The sequence below is a fragment of the Aythya ferina genome (genome assembly GCF_964211825.1).
Source record: "Aythya ferina genome assembly, chromosome: 3".
In the NCBI taxonomy this organism is placed as follows: domain Eukaryota; kingdom Metazoa; phylum Chordata; class Aves; order Anseriformes; family Anatidae; genus Aythya; species Aythya ferina.
The window spans coordinates 113,436,712-113,446,275 of NC_140298.1; positions in this window are offsets into that span (position 1 = coordinate 113,436,712).

Below are 9,564 nucleotides of genomic sequence, written 5' to 3' on the forward strand. Positions count from 1 at the left end.
TAGAAAATCTTCTGAGGGGGAAAAATATGAAAGCAATCAAGGTCAAAAGCTCAGTAAGAGACAGTGAGCTTAGGGCAAAGCTGTTTGGGGTTATAGTCAGATGTGAGACACAGGTTGGGCAAAGTGTAGCATCAGTTAAACAGAATTTTAATTCAGTTGCCTAAAATAATTCTCTATTGCTATCTGGGATGCCCTGAGATACCCATCGGGACTATGATTGCTGACCAAGATGGGTGCAGGTTTTTTATTTATCCAATGAGATATCTCTTAGTCCTGTGCTAACATCTTGGATGCTTTAATGCATCTGATATACCACCAGGCACTTATATTCTGGGAAATAAGTTGATTCCCTAATGAACCAGACACTTAGATGCAAGCTGCTAGATTTAACTGTCTTCTTCTCAAACTGAATCCCACCACTGTACATAGACTGTGCATGTTTGTGTCCTGCGTTACATGCTTACAAAGGGAAACTGTGGGCTGATCTGAAGGTGTGGAAGCCAAGTAGGACAAAAGACATCTGTGGCATGTGGAATGGCCCTTTGGAGGGTGAATTCCAATCATCACAGTCTATTATTCCTTGCTTCCTTGGTCCTAACTGTAAGGAACATATCTTTTGTGCCTATGTAGAGCAACAAATAATATTTCTGGCCAAGACTCTGGCTACTTTAATCCTGTCTATTCTGGGAAGAGGTTGATAAGGCTGAATATGTTTCATTTTGAAAAAAAGTAAAAAAAAAAAAAAAAAAGTTAAAAAAAAAAAAAAGTAAATTAAAAAAAAAAAAATGTTTTGCCTTAGAAAGAGATTAACCCATCTACCAGGAACAATTTTCAGACTTGTCCAAAATTTTCAGAAAATTCTGTCTAATCTAAGTTAAGTGGTTGACCTTTTGCAGATGTCCCAAGGGCAGGGAAACCTTCCACTATAGCTGGTTGCCAGAACCCCATCCAACCTCGCCTTGAACACTTTCAGAGATTGGCCATCCACGTCTTCTCTGGGCAACCCATTCCAGTGCCTCACCGCCCTCACAGGAAGGAATTTCTTCCTTATATCTAATCAATGTCTGCCATTCTTTATCTTAGAACCATTGCCTCTTGTCCTATTACTACAGACCCTGTAAAAGAGTGTCTCCTCATCTTTATTGTGGGCTCTGTTATGTATTGGAAGGCCACAACTGGAAGTCTATCCAGAGACTTCTCTTCTCTAGGCTAAACAGCTACAACACTTTCAGATTCTCTTCATAGAAAAGGTGCTCCATCCCCCTGATCATTCGTTTGGCCCTCCTCTGGACCTGCTCCAAGAGAGGAAAGGAGAGGACAGGACAGGACAGGAAGTAGATATGGCAAGTCCAATTGATTATACAAACAGTAATGTTGATATCACATGATTTGGAAATGATAAATACATTCCACTGTTAAATGCCACCCGTAGGAGAGCCCAGAAGAAAAAGTCCTAGGATGAATCTAAGGAAGGATCTTGAGTGAAGCTTTGAATCTGAGGGGGTGGACCTGCAGGGCTAATATAGTTATTCTTTAATATTTTCCAAAGCTACTGTCCCTTTGTGCTGCCTGCTACTGATTCTTCAGTATTATGTATTGCCTTCAGCTATATTCAATTTGCTCCCATACAACTACTGTCTGACAACAACAAAAATGTGTGCTCTTAATAGCTTAACCATTACGGTATCTTCTTTTACTGTCTGGTAGTTTCAGTGTGCTCTATCGTATTACATGAAAAATAGAGTCTGTCTCTTCTGTGATTAGATAGAGAGGAAAGATGGCTGCTGTATTTTGTCAGAATTTACAACCGCTGGTGGGGTAAATGAATAAAATATTCTAAGTTAGTGTTTACCTTATTTCTTTCTTTGCTGAAGATTGAGATTGCTTCATATTCTTTCATTTTATATAACAGACTTGTCCAAAACCACTTTTTTTGTTGTTGATGTTCTGAACTTCAACATATTTAGTAAATGCTGGAACTTATGACAGTGAATCCAAATCTTGCAGTGGACGGCTGCTTTCTGAACAGGCTGGAGGGGAGACATTTTTCTTGCAGTCATTGAAATGGGTCATTTAAATGAAATGGCTACACCTGATGACTAGTGTTGTCCTTAAAATCTTATAAAGTCATCACTATCTGATGAGTGTTTCCTCTGCTGCTCTATTTGTTTGTGAGGAACTGGAAAAATCCTGTAGCGGGATAAATACAAAGGCAAGAACCAGAAGTGAAGATTTTTCTCTTCAGTGATTTAACCTTCCATGACTGTATCCATTTCCTGTTTCTCAGAAGGCTTTATAGATCTTTCACATTAAAGTTGCCATAGAAAACGCACCACAGGAAAAATGTATGAGTAGAATGTTTATATTGTATCTACCAGACACAAACCCAATGGAAGAATATCATGGCCTAGGTATCCAGAGGAGGCCAGTAGTTTTCATGGGCCTAATTTTCAATTCAGTATACAAGAATGCAATAGTTCTCCTAGAACTGTTCTTAACACGTCACAGTTGAGTTACTTATCTTCTTTTGGTCATGACACGTATTTTTTTGTGAGCATGAAAAACAGAGGCTGCTTTGGAAATGCATGACCTTTGGTGACTTTTGAGAGTGAAACAATTCTATTCATGCAAGGCAAAGAAAAATTAAACAAACTCTATGAGCCATAATCCACCTCCCATGTCCAGTTAAGATGTTAGTCTATCTCTAGCCTGACTTATGTCTCAGTTCAAACTGAACATTGCTGAAAAAACATTGCTAATCTTCACCTCTTTGCATTCACTGTTTGTATTATCTCTTTTCCACCTTTCTGGAAAATAATGTCATCATCCATGTCAATCAAATTTATAATTTAGTCATGAAATTCACCCAGGATTTTCTTTCCACCACATCAAGCTGTTTCTAAATCTTGCAGACAATTTTTGAAAAAGAAGTAGTTTTACTCATCCAAGTGTCCAGCTAAATTGTATTCAGGCTCTGAACACCTGATGTCTCAGACACTCATAGCTTTGTTTTGTTGGTGTCTATCTAGAATTTGGATTTCTTTAATTGTCCTGTTTCTTTACTGTTGAACCAAATATAAGAAAACTCTCTTCTTTTTCATGGTTTAATTTAGCCCCCCCCCCCCCCCCCCCTTTTTTTTTAATCTTATCCTCTTTCACTTAAAACTGAGAGATATACTTTTCTGCATCTTCTGTAAACAATGTCAACTTCCAGCTTTATATTTTCCCCTTATTTTGCCTCAAATGCTTGGGGAAAACTCCCCATAAACAACCTTCAGTTTAGCATTAGTTTGAATATGAATGCTAAATCCACCCATGTAGTAAGAGTCAATAAGTTTAACGACTAGTACTGGGAAGACTGCAACCAAAAATTAACGTAGGTGATATTACCAAATTCTGGTCTGGTATGTGCTGAAGTGACTGAAAATGAATACGTGATTTTAACACATGATCTGGGACACAAATATTTTTTCACATTGTTTATGGCATTTAATTCAGTGGAATGATCCAATTTCAAGATACTTTTTTTTTTTTTTTTTTTTTTTTTTTTTTTTTTCAGTAAACCCACTATAAATTTCAAGATTTTGTCAAGAGCAAAAGTAAAATGTATGAGTGTAACAGGCATGCAGATTGTAAGTCTGTTATGCAACAAAAGGCATTATTCAGTATTTTTTTAATCTGGTCAATTATAGTAAAAAACTATAGAAAAAGTTAGCTGTTTAACTATATAAAGTTCAAAAACTTTACAAAGGTTTTGCTATATATTAAAATAATTGTGCTTACAACATAACATTATAAAGACGGTTCACTAATAATTGTCTAGCAGCATCTGTCAATGTTTTATAAGTTCATTGTTTTATAAGTTTCCTCTTCATATTACTTCTTGACACTCTCTTTTTTTTTTTTTTTTTTTTTTTTTCCTGTGATGTCTCTAAAAACTTGGTAACATTCAGATTAGTTAAGCACTGCAAACCACTACCCATAAGATCATTTTTTATGACTGTCTTACTCTCTCCCTATTACAAATTAGTTGTTTCAGTATTTTTGTAAAAGGAATTGTTTTTTCTTTTACATTTGTACAGTAGATGTAGGAGCTACAGTAAGATTAAAAATATATATATATTAAAAAAAATCTACTATATTTAAACCAAATCACTCAAGCCCTTTCTAAAAGTGAATATATTAAAAATAAATAAATAAAAATGCTTTTAAACATATAGCTGAATTCTAGCCAAATATCAGGTTAATCTAGTGAGAGAAATCCCCATCTTTATTGAAGATAATGACCTTCAAATAAAGGTAAATCTGAAAACACTTGGAGTCGTCCTCTGCAAGACTCCAAGGCACACATTTCAAATGTGATCAGTGTTTACCTCTCATCTTTACTGAACTCATCATTTACTTTATTCCAGCTCGGTTACTCTACAAAATGAAGCTAATGTCTTCTAATAATGGTTGGCACAGAATGCTCTTCTACTTGGACATGTTTACATGAATTTTACATAAATGAATAAGTAAAGTAATGGTGACTGTCAGTGCAATATTTATCATTACTTGATGAATTGTGAGTTCATGGTCTAAGATGACATAACTTACTAGCAATGCAAGTTTGCACAGGTTACTGTAGCAAATGTCAGGGTGTTGTTTTGTTTTGTTTTGTTTGGTTGGTTGGTTTTTGTTTTCATCTTTAGCTTCAGCTGCAATCTAGTAGTAAGTTATATTAGCTATAATTCAGTTGTCAGTAAAATGGAGTTGTGTTAGTAGAAAACATCTGCAGCCTCACTGCTCTTCATGGCTGTGTAATTGTGATCCTGCAGCAGAACCACTCAAACAGACACCCAGTGAGGATGGTGTTCCTCTGGAGTCCTCCCAGACAGGAGGTGAAAGAAGGTACTGGTGTCCCATGGGATCTCTGTCACATCTGCCAGTGCCAGGTGTATGTTTCAGATACTGTGACACATCTCTAAAGGTATTAAAGCCTGATGTGTGAGCAGTTGAGTTGAGTCACATGTAAGCCTGGTTCATATGTAAGTCTGCCTGAAGACATCTGTATTTAGGTGCAAATCTAGACTGGAATATCATATGAGAAGTTAACATGCACCAACTGACATACAGCAGAGACATATTACCTGAAGGTGAATCAGTTCCTCTTATGACACAGGGAATTAAAAGTTCTTTCGACATGCCTTGAAAATTTTTGCATCTAGTTGAGCAGATGTAGTAGTTTAACACCTGATAAGCATCTAAGTACCACACAGCTGCTCTCTCACTCCTCCTCCTCAGCATGACAGTGTGGGGGTGGGGGGAAGAAAATGAGATGTAAGTAAAAGAATAAAAACTAAAAAAACAAACAAACAAACAAACAACAACAACAAAAAAAAACCTCATGGAGTTGAGATAGGAGAAGTTTAATGAAAGAAAAATAAAGCAAAGGCCTCGTGGAAGCAAAAGGAGGAAACCTGGAGGTGTTAAAGAGATGTGTGGATGTGGCATTAAGGGGCATAGTTTAGTGATGGGACTCAGTGGATCAGGTTGATGGTTGGGCTTCATGATCCCGAAGATCTTTTCCAACCTGTATGATTCTGTGGTTCTATGAATAGCCAATACATTGTTTTGCTAGAACTCTGTTCTAGCTAAACATGTAAAGCACAGCACTATGTGGGTTGCTGTGGGGAAAGTTAACTCCATCCCAACCAGACCCAATACATCAGACTAAAGAAAAAAACACATAACAGACTTATAAAATTTGGGGAAATTGTTCCTGGCTGAAACAAGCAAACAAACAAACAAAAAACAAGAACAACAACAGAAAAAAAAAAAACAAGAAAAAAAAAAAAGAAAAAAAAAAAAAAACAAGGAATAGGTGCTCATGACTTTTATCTAATAAAATCTGATTACTGACATAAAAAATGGATAGAAGTAGGGGTCATCAATTGCAAAAGCACAAGACTCTATCAGATGATTTGCAGAAATTGTACTTAACTGTCAGTACAGACCAGTCTGATTAGCCTGGAGGTTGTGTTTTAGGAATAGGTCTGCAAGTATTGAAGTCTATCATAATATGTCTGTATTCAGTTCGTCTTGTTGAATTTCCAGTGTATTTGTATATGTTCATGAACTGGGATTAAACTTGAAAATCAACCTTTACATCACTTGACAAGTCTATCCTGGCAGAATGAAACTTTAAATAGATTGTTGCCAAATCTACATGTGCACAACTTGAGGGAGAATGAGATACCGACCCACCAGGGGGTGAGCCCAGCAAGAGATGACTGGAATTGATACCTGAATCAAACCCACCCTCCAGCAACACAGTCAAACTCACTTCAGAGTAAAATGGTTAGTATACTAAGTACAGCCAACTATGTTTTCTGTTTGTTTGTTGTTGTTGCTGTTTTGTGTTTGCCTTTTTTTTTTTTTTTTTTTTTAATTTTGAGTTCCTTGTTTAGTGATTCATAGCTAGAATAAGAGAAGTGACACCTCAACCAGATCCCAGAATATTTGTTTTTAGGATGTGATTAATTTTACTGAACTCATGCTGTCCAACATGTAGCTATACAGTTTAAAGTGGTGGTCCCAGTTTCTATTGCAATCAGATTATCTACAGAGAAGAATTTATCAAACCTACTTTGGCACTTGCCTTTGGATGAGATGAACCAACTTCAGGAGGTTCCCATCTCTCCCTGCTGACCATGAGTGTTTCAGACCAGACATCCATAATGTGATGGCCAACATCAGACTGGATAAAACAGCCTCTACAAAGACATTGAGGTAGAACTAAACAAAAGCCTGCAGCTCCACTTTAAAGTACAGAGTTTGATTTAGAAAGTGACAAATAATGACACGTTCATAACAATAAGATCTCCCTCAGCATATTTCCACACTGCACAGCCTGGTTGGAGTATGGTGCAGGATCTCAGGATAGAAAGAAGCTCCTCTGTTCAGGTACCTTTCATATCATCTTTTACCCAAGCACCTTGTATGAAAACACTGCATCTGCATTCAGCCTTATTGCTCAAGCTTAAATTGGCTTAATTAGTGGCATTGATTTGAAGTGAGAATCATGGAGGCAAGGGGAGTGTACTTAATAAATTTTCAAGACTTTTTGCTAATTAAACTCTGAGTTGCCAAACACTGGGAGGGTAGTTGTGGATTCTCAGACAAAGTGGAGTGAATATTGTGTTGGAGGTTTTCCCAGGTTCTACCCTATCTCAAGTTATTTCTAACATTATCCCACTCAGGTAGTTAATAAAACAAGCTGTTTTAAAACAGCTTTATCTGATCAGTTTGTCATGATGCATCAGAGCAATTTCTTATACCTGCATAAACTGGAAACACTCTGGATGAAAGCTGGTAGCACAACAGGTGATTAATGGCTCTCCTCTGGCCTCTGGCAGGATATTTGCACCCATTCAGGCCTTGTCCCAATAAAAATGACCACAACCTCCCCTTCTCTAGAACTGCAATGACTTGGACTTGGTAAGGATTTAGTAGATGCTTCTCTTGAATTAACAGAGTTCACAGCATTGTTTTTCGGTAATGAACAAAATGATCAAAATTATTACATTTTGAGCAATTAAGTCTCCAGTTTCAGTTCACTCACAAAATGTGCCTAGGGAAGGAATTAAATTTATCACCATTCTCAGAAAGAAGAGAAGATGCTAAATAGGACCGATCCATTAGCATGCTCTCTCTAATTTTCCTTGCGTGCAAAACGTTCTGTTCTGCATTACTTTGTTTAGCTGAGAGATCACATTCAACATGCAGAGCCAATGTTTGATTACACAGTTTATCACACCCCTGAGTTTAAATCAGGAGTAACACTCCCCGGTGCTTATCATGGCCACTGTGCTGCATATAAAACCTACTGAAGCTCCTCCTCTGTGATGTGAAGAAAATCCATATAAACATCAGCAATCAAGGTGGCAAACCCAGCAGTGCTACAGCTTTTTGGTATTTCACAGCTTATACCCTTTCTTGCCTAGTTAAGTACAAAGTCAGGTCTTGCTATGTTTCTAGTTAAGTGCAAAGAGCATCTTCACCAGATTTTCTACTGATTTACCAATGTACTTCCCATATGCTCTGTTGCTGGAGGGGCAGCCCTTTGGTGTAATTTGGGTGGAATTTGCATAGGGTATATAACACACACTGCTGTGTGCAACCATTCTCTTCCACAGGGAAGTTTAGTTACGATTTTCCCTTTGGACAGCGTAGAAAACAGACTCTTTGTGATTCTCTGACTACAGCTTGTGCATGAAGCAGTATCTCAATCCCTGTATTTTTCCCAGTGATCCTTCAGGCAGCAGCTTTCCTGTAAACACCTGGATGTTCCACATTATGCAGAGTGTTCTCCAAAAATGGCTGGGACAAATTATAGGATTCAACTGCTGGGGGAGTTGCCTAATCAACACACAAGGTCACATTCAAAAGCTTCAATGTTACTTCCCAATTAGAGCAATGAATCAGATGGAAGAGACTAAATATTGATGATTTCCTTCTTTGGCTAGTAATCTTTCATTTCAGGGATGTAGTTACAGTTCCTACGCAGGTTTTTGTGTACAATATGCGTTCTTTCACTCTTCCTTTTTTTTTTTTTTTTTTTTTTTTTTTTTTTTCCTTCTTCTTTCTTTTCTTTAGCCAGTAAAATAAATCTCAAAGAAGTTTTGAGAAATTACCATTCAGTGGAGACAAACTTGGGGTTGATATGTATTTCTTTTTTTTTTTTTTTTTCTTCCATTATTCACATTATGAACTGAAATTGCAAAGATAATTGGCTGCATTCTGTTTCCAATTATCCCTATTTCTACTCCACTGATACCATTAGGGATTGCATAGATGAGGCAGAACAGAATTAAGCTCACTACTCTTCAAGGTGGTAGGTACTTCCATGTGGTAGGTAGGTTGTTTAGCAGAAGAGGATTCTGGATGGGAAGTATGAACAGAATTTGAAGGCAGCCTTGGTGCACTAAGACTGGACTGAATCCAAGCACTCTGAGAAGCGTTTGGTGTATGGATCACACTGGGAGTGGGGGGTCTCTAGCACTAGAGACTAGAGACTCTAGCACTGGGTTGCTTTTCCTTGCTTCCACTGTGAACAGGGCTTTTCTCCTCTCCTGCTTAGAAAGAGCAATGTGGCAAAATATTTGGTTGACCAGAAGACATCTTCAGTATATATGACATGTATTTCTGACCTGTGGTAGTTACCCATCCCACGCAGTCGTAAGCTTGATGTTTATTGTTTTCCTTCTCTTTTGCCCATTACCTTTTACTCACTGCCAGCTCCCATAATCATTCATTTGTACCATAGAGCTCTTTGATATTTTCCAGTGAATTGTAGACTCCTTGAAGAAAGGCTCATGAACTGTTTGAAAGTTTGTATACTATTTGGAAAACAGCTTTTGATTAAAAAACATTTACATTTATTTGAGACCAAGTGTTCATTTTCAAACTAAAGTATGAAAAGAAAAATCAAATGATGTTCCCACATAACCTATTGTTATGAAATGATCTGAAGGAAATGAAGAGAAAAAAAATACTGTAAAAGTTTAATGTCTAGTCTACCTA